At 48.0% G+C, this 7,360-nt stretch overlaps 2 non-coding genes across 2 annotated transcripts; both read left to right on the top strand.

Annotated features, from left to right (window-relative positions):
• Window positions 1–859: 859 nt before the first annotated feature.
• Window positions 860–960, top strand: LOC136478884 (small nucleolar RNA R11/Z151). Its single transcript, XR_010764549.1, has one exon. It is a non-coding gene; the product is annotated as a small nucleolar RNA R11/Z151 (small nucleolar RNA).
• A 79-nt stretch (window positions 961–1,039) lies between these two features.
• Window positions 1,040–1,138, top strand: LOC136478885 (small nucleolar RNA Z152/R70/R12). Its single transcript, XR_010764550.1, has one exon. It is a non-coding gene; the product is annotated as a small nucleolar RNA Z152/R70/R12 (small nucleolar RNA).
• Window positions 1,139–7,360: the final 6,222 nt, after the last annotated feature.

The following is a 7,360-nucleotide window of genomic DNA, read 5'->3' as shown; positions in this document are numbered from 1 at the left end:
TGTGGTGGAGATGCCGGGCGGCGATCGTCCGAACGCTGGAGGCGGCGTGATGGAGCACGGTTATGATGTTGCGGTGATTTCTACGTGACTAGTTCTGGAGAAATGAGTGAACAAGCAAAAGGATAGGATGGAGAGACGAGTAAACGAGCAGATATGATAGGATAGGATATGACATGGTCGTTAGGCTCATGGTCCACTAGCAAGAGTGTCCGGATGGACGGATGCTCTACGGGAAGTATTACCGAAAGTTAAGAGTTTCGAACAAGTCTCTGCACACATTTAGATCCTTGGTTTAATTTTCTGAATTATTATCCGCTCGATAGATCTCTGAATCAACGCGCTCTCCAACATTCGTGGATTTTTTATTTTTTTTAGAATCATTCGTGGATTCAAATAGTTTTGGGCTAGCTAGCAAGTCTCCATTTGGGCTGGCCCGGCCCATTTCCAATTGAAAAGTCATTTGTAATCCAACAAGCGGGCCGTCCAACTATTCCGAGATCGTTGCGTTCCGTCGAGCAAACCCTAGGGCCCGCCGCCTCCCACCCCGCACCTTATCTCTCCCTATATAATCTGACCTCTCGATACTGAACAGAGCTACCCTCAGCCTAAACCCTAGCCGCCGCCGCCGCTCGCACGAGCTCGCTTCATTGCGCAGGTTTCGCACGAGCTCGCTTCCTTGCGCAGGTTTTGCTTGGCCTTTCTTCGGCGTGCTGATCTCTTCTCCTTCTGTTCGCTCGTTGTGTTTTTCTGAGATTTTTTTTTTGTTTTCCCCCCTTACGTCGCTGCGAGGAATGGAATCGTTTTGTGTTTCTGATGTTTTCCCCCATTAACGCTGCTGCGAGGGAAGGATTCGTTGCTTGGGCTCATGACTGATTTGGATCCGAAAGGATCTTAGCGGATTTCGGTGAGGCGGATTCGTCCGCCGTTGATCGCTTTATGTTGTTACACACACTGAAGCCCTTTTGATATGTCTCGCAGATCGTTTCTTTTTTATTTCGTCTCCATTCTTCAAGATGGAAGATTCATTGGATGCAATGGCAATGCGATGATGATTCATAAATGGTTTTGGCAGTGGTTATCTAATTGGACACCGTGAGCCGTCAAACCAAAAAAACGACTTCTCTTTCCACTGAGCATTGTGAATTTGTGATCCTTGCAAAGGAATTGTCTGTCTTTTGAAAACCTTTTTAATGTTATTTGTTCCCTGTTCTTGTGACGGTCGATCTTTCGCCCTATTGTTTTCTTGTCTAAACAAATGCAATGACACAGAGGACGTAGCAGAACGTAGCTATTACACTAAATATATTCAAGAAGTACTCAAGAAATACACCCACATCAATTTCAATGCTACAGGGGATAGATGTCTCAATTGCAACCACATATTGCCACTGACGAAGGACACATTTTCTGTTGGCAACGAATACACAGGACAATAGGAATTCTCGTGTATTTTTAACAAGTTGTGACAACCCTGCCACTGACAAAAGAATATCATTTTCTGATGGCAAATTAAGCAAAACAAATGCACAGAGGACAATCAAACACTTGCTGCATGCATTGTTGCATGAGTGAAAGCAAGATTATTGCGTGAGTGAATGAAAGAATCAAAGGGTTTGTTTAAGTTGGCATTGCCAGATTCAGTAAGCATTGCAACCCTCAAAATTTAGATGGCATTATCTGATTCAGTTTCAAAGCACAAAGATACTGTATGTGATATAGTAACCGTGTAGTTCATTACCAGCTTCAAAGGTCCATATTGCCGAGGAACAGAGAGCTTCAGTTCTTCATTCCAGACAGGATTTAGGTTGCCATTGATTACTGAAGTTTGTGCTTTCTGCAATCGACAAGGACGTGCTGAAATTTGATACCAAAGAAGGTGGTTATTCTGTTGTGATTATAACAAAACGACCAAAATTACCTGCTGCCCAAGCGTCAGGACGACATAAGGGTCACTGCTTGACATATCCCTGATGGCTAGGTTGGTGCCTCCAATCACCTTGACATTCAATATTGTCACTGCTTGACATATCCCTGATGGCTAGTTTGGTGCCTCCAATCACCTTGACATATCCCTGATGGCTAGGCTGGAAGGCAAAGGTGAACGTGAGTTCATAAAGCAACACCTGAGAGCGGAGTGAGATTACTGAAACTTCAGAGAGCAATCTAGTGGCTGTACCATACATGTAGCAAAAAATGACAAAAAAATAGAAAGCTTTCAGAGATTTTTTTGTTCGTATTTTTGGCTGATCGTGTGTGCATTATTCCCGAACATATATGTTGTTTGCTCAAGGACTTGATTTTGCTACAGGATTTTCCAGTGTGAGGACCCGGATTTTGCTACAGAAAGCCATTTGCGCATACCTGATCCACTCATCTTGTGTGAAATGAAAGCTCCGCCGCAAATGCGTCAAACTGTACTCAATCCTGGCAAATGGATGTTGAATACGAAAAAAAAGGTGAATAAAAGAAGCATCTGAATTCCAAACTTCCAAGAATACCGTTGGAATTGCTGAAAGCGGAGAGTAATTACTTTCAAATTCCTAGCCAATGTGGCCGCGCGATGCATAGATTTTTCTGTGAATTGGGACCAAGCGTAGGTCGCAGCCCAATTACTCGGAGAAGAATCGCAAATCGCAATTCACAAGTCTGCACAGCACCAACTGCTCCATGCGATTCATCATCGGAGAAATCAGGAGCCCACGCGAACGCGATTTTTGGGGCGCGGACGAATAAGCGAAATGAAGAAAGAAGTGCAGGATTGCTTATCGAGAGAGAGCGACTGCCGGATCAGCTCCGACTCCTTGCCCCCTCCTGTCCTGTCCTCCTCCTCCTGCTCCCGGAATTTTTTTACTCCGCTGTCCGCTCCCTCCCCTCCCCTCACCTGCCTCCCCTCCCCTCTGATCGCTAGAACAGCTGGTCCACGTGGCCTGGTCGGCTGTTCACACGTGCGAGTCGTGCGACACTGTGGGTCGGGGCCAGATCCGCCCCCGGCTGCCACGGGAAGGCTGACGGGCTGGCCCCAGCTGCAGAGCTTTTTATATTTTCGGGGCAACTTGCAAGTTTGCAATGCTTCCTTCCTGTCCTGTGATATGGTTCTTCTTTTGGCCTCACTTTTCTTTTTCAGCACCGGCGCTAAGAGTTTCTGGAAGAAATTGAGGGTTTGCCACGTGACGTGTCACCGACATTGCCAGTGAGTTTATTGCTACCTGACTCTGCGTGTTTGGTGTGCGATGACCTGGTTTATCATGTAACGTGGAGTTTAGTAGATTAAGGTCCCTCTGGATGAAACATGCTAATGGTTAGCTGTCAAAAAATTAGGTGAGGTAGATTCAAAAGGATACAGCTAATAGGTTACCTAATTTTTAGTTAAACACTTAGCTAATAACTATTTCACTAGCTATCCCAATCCAGCTAATACACAAGTTGAAAAGAAGGAATACTATAGACAAAACACCAGTACATCTACCTTTTAGCTAGCAAATCCAAACGGCACATAATAATTAGCTAATAGTTTGCTAGCTAATGTTGACCGTAAACTAGCAAGCTAACTATTTGCTATTAGTGGATCCAAACATGGTGTAAGAAAGTTTATGCCACCTTAGAACATAGGGTTTAAGCTCTTTGATTGCTCAAGTTTGGAAAGTGAGACACACCAAGCTTAGTTATTGGTTACCAAAGATTAATACACTCCTCAGGGTGCAACTGCAAATGAGTTCGCCTCTGTAGTGTACATATAGGCCATAAATAGAAAAAAAAAACTAGTTCTGTGAGCCAGAGTGCCGAAGAAAATGGTTAAATGGGTGGGGCTGTGGGCTTGAAAGGGAGGAAGACCGTGAGATAGTAGGACATGCTATAGTGGGTTAGAAGCCTCCAAATATTGTTCTAGTGGCAACGAATATTGTTTCTTGACATGGGATTTTTTTTCTATATTAAAGCTAAAACTCACTCGAGTGATTCGAAGCCTCCAACCCTCTCACTTTGAAATCTTCATCCAATCAATGGACATTGTGACTGGTCTTTCTCAACACGAGCATGGTTAGGGTTTAGGGAGGTCACATGCATGTAGCCTCCAGGGTTTAAAGAGATCTTTGGGGAATCGTCAACCTAGTGATGGTGACAAACCGGAAAGACGAAGCCACAACAAGATGGAGCTGTGGTTGGGCAATGGGCGCATCAAGCTTCAACTATTTCACGTTTGTGACAATAGAGAGGGTGGTAGATGGAGGTGGCAGTTAAGACACCAAAGCCGGTGGTAACGAGGGAGCTTGGCCAGTGTGCCTTGATGTAGAAGGTGCGAGAGGGGGAGATTCGCTAGGAGTGGGTAGTGCCAGGCGGTAGGCGTGTTGCCGGAGTTGAGAGGGGAGGTGGGGGCTTGCAGCAACAATCTTCACATCACCTAAAGGTGTTGAGTGCGATGACTTATGCGAAAGAATGATGAAGAAGCAGAAACGGATATATGTAGGTGTGGTGGTGGTCATGGGGAGACATTGTATCCATGTGATCCATTTCTTATCCGACCGTTAAAATCAACTAAGGGAGTAAACAAATCGTCTATTTAATGGTAAACATACCCCTTTTAATGCAAAAGACTTTTACACCACTTGTCGTGTGGAACATGAGTAGCACGAACACGTAAGAGGACATTTAAAAAGCAAGGAATAAAACGAAAAGGCTCACTTGTAACGAGTGATAGAGACAAAGAACCTCATTGGCGATATGGTTTAGGAATTCGGGTCTTCTATGGCTATAAGATATAAAAGGAGATTGCTTGGAGATCACAAGTTCGACAGTGGTGGTGGATGAGACATCAATTAGGTGGGGGTGGTGGGAGTGTGTCATCCGCCACTAGGTCGGTGCCAGAGGTCGATTGGATGATGATGGCTAAAGAGGAAAAGGTAGGTTTAGATTCACAGTGATGGTGTGATATCACCATGCGGCGGTGAGAGGAAGAGGAAGATGCAAGAGATGTAAAGAAAGTGCACTTTATCGGCAGGGGCGGAGAGGAAGAGGAAGCTGCAAGAGATGTAAAGGAAGTGAGCGTGCGGATAACGTGTGCCAGTGGCAGGCATAATAGTGATATTCGGCGGTAGGAGCAAGGCGAGGAGGAAGATGCTAGAGATATAAAGAAAGTACATGTGCAGATAACGTGTGCCACAGTGGCAGTTATAATAGTGATATCGACGGCAGGAAACAAGGGGAGGAGGAAGGCGCGAGAGATATAAAGAAAGTACACGTGCTAGATAACGTGTGCCAGTAGGAGGCATAATAGTGATATGGGCAGTAGAAGCAAGAGGAGAGGAAGATGCAGGATATATAAAGAAAGTATGCATGCAGATAATGTGTGCAAATGAAAGACGTAATATGGTTAGATGCACAGTTAGTCTTTTTTTTTAATAGAGTCGACGAGGAACAAGTGGCTTATTTTCTCGTGTGGACAAAAAAAAGGGTAGCTGTGACAAATGAAGGATGCTACAGGACCAGTGTAGCGAGAACAAGTTCGAGCACGATAATGACGGGAGAACCGAGACAGACGTTCAGGTATGCCATGACCACGTGAAGATGAAACTACCACAGATGTCCCCTCAAAAAAAAAGAAAAAAAACACCACAGATGTCACCCACAAAATTTTCACCGGAAAGAATGGAGGGGAAACCGTTCAGGCTCCGCAAAAGTTTCCATGGTGCCCTGACGCAGTGACGCTGCTCGTGCTCGGCGGCGAGGCCCTGCGGCGAGAACTGGACAAGGACACCAAGCCTGGCCTGGCCTGGACTGGCCTGGCCTGGAGGGAGGACGAAGCCAACAGGAACAGTCAGTCACCTATGCCATGCTGATCGAGCTGCAAGCTCCCACTCGGCGGCCGGCCCGCCGATGGATCCCGGTCCAGCGCCGAAACCTCCACCGGCCGGAAAAGCTCAATGCACGCACGACGCATCCAGGCACAAATCGATCGACTTTAGAAGTTAGAAACAAGAATCAAAGGTGTGCGAGAGACGAACACGAGGGCAAATTCCTTTGTTGTTATTCATGGACACCGCACCGCTGACCTGCTACAACCGAAAGCCGACCACAGACATCCGCAAGATAGCAAAGTGATGAAGCTCTGATCAGCAAACCCGGCCCTCCTCCGCCTAGCCTAGGGAGTATGGAGTACAGGGCAGCGGCGGATCATGTCACCCCTCAACTCTAGCGGCGCCAGAAGCAGCGGAGCTTGAGCCGGCGCGCGACGACATTGACGATGGCGACGACGGCGGCGGCGGCCGCGGCGGCGTCGGCGACGGGGTCGAGCGGGCCTCCCGTGATGAAGCGGCCGACGATGAGGCAGGCGACGAGGAACAGGGGCAGGCACCGGAGCACGAAGTCGAGCGCCGAGTCGAGGTCGACGTCCCACTGCCACACCCTCAGCATGGCCATCGGTACTCGGGTTGGAGCCGGAGGAGGCAAGCAAGCACGGGCGGAGCTGGAGCCGGACGAGGAAGCGAGGACGCTGAGGAGAGGAAAAAAAAGAAGGAAAGGTGGAACGAGCGAGCAGCTAGCGCGCGCTGTTGCAGCTGGATCAAGGTGGGGACTTGCCGTGACTGGACTGCGGTGGATGGATCGGCGCAGGCCGGCGAGAAAAAGAGGGGGGTTTTGACGAGCAGCAGCGGCGAGACGCGTAATCGATCGATCGTGGGCTCGTGGCCGGCCGATCGATCCCCGCGTGCGCCGCGCAGGCAGCCCCGGCTGGCCCTCCCCGTCCGCGGTGCGGAGCTAGCACGGATCCGCCCCGACATGGACTCGTCAGAGGGCCGCAGCAGCGCGTGAGCTGAAACCGGCATGGTCGGCCGAGTGCGCTGTCCGCTTCCGGTTGCCGAGTTGAGCGACGGGGGAGTGGGGGTAGGAGATGGATAGGTCCGCCCCCGAAGAGGAAAAAGGAGAAAATGGGGTGGGGGGGGTGGGAGGCACCAATTGCAACAGCTAGCTACAGTAATTCTGTTACCTCGGCTCTAATCATCGTTGATTTTGGATCACCACATGTGCATTACTTTCCTTAAAAGTCATTGGATGATGAGAGAAGGAATAGCCGTGTGAAACTGAGGAACACCATTCAGAGCTCAAATTTAATTAAATCATTCACATTTTTGTCTCTGGGCATCGATAGGTCGAACGTGCGCGCTTTGAGCTAGTTTGGTTCATATTGTTCTGACGTTGTACAGAATTATACAGTATTCAGTTCAGTTTTATAGACAATATAGAAAACAGAAAAATTTTCTACATTTCAAAGAGAGCCTTGGTTTGGTTCATATTGTACTGACGTTGTTGCTGCCCACCGGGGTCAAATCGGCGTTGTTGCCGCCTTAGTTTGGTTCATACTATACTGACG

The sequence above is a fragment of the Miscanthus floridulus genome, chromosome 8 (genome assembly GCF_019320115.1).
Source record: "Miscanthus floridulus cultivar M001 chromosome 8, ASM1932011v1, whole genome shotgun sequence".
Taxonomy (NCBI): domain Eukaryota; kingdom Viridiplantae; phylum Streptophyta; class Magnoliopsida; order Poales; family Poaceae; genus Miscanthus; species Miscanthus floridulus.
This window is presented reverse-complemented; position numbering and strand designations above follow the sequence as displayed.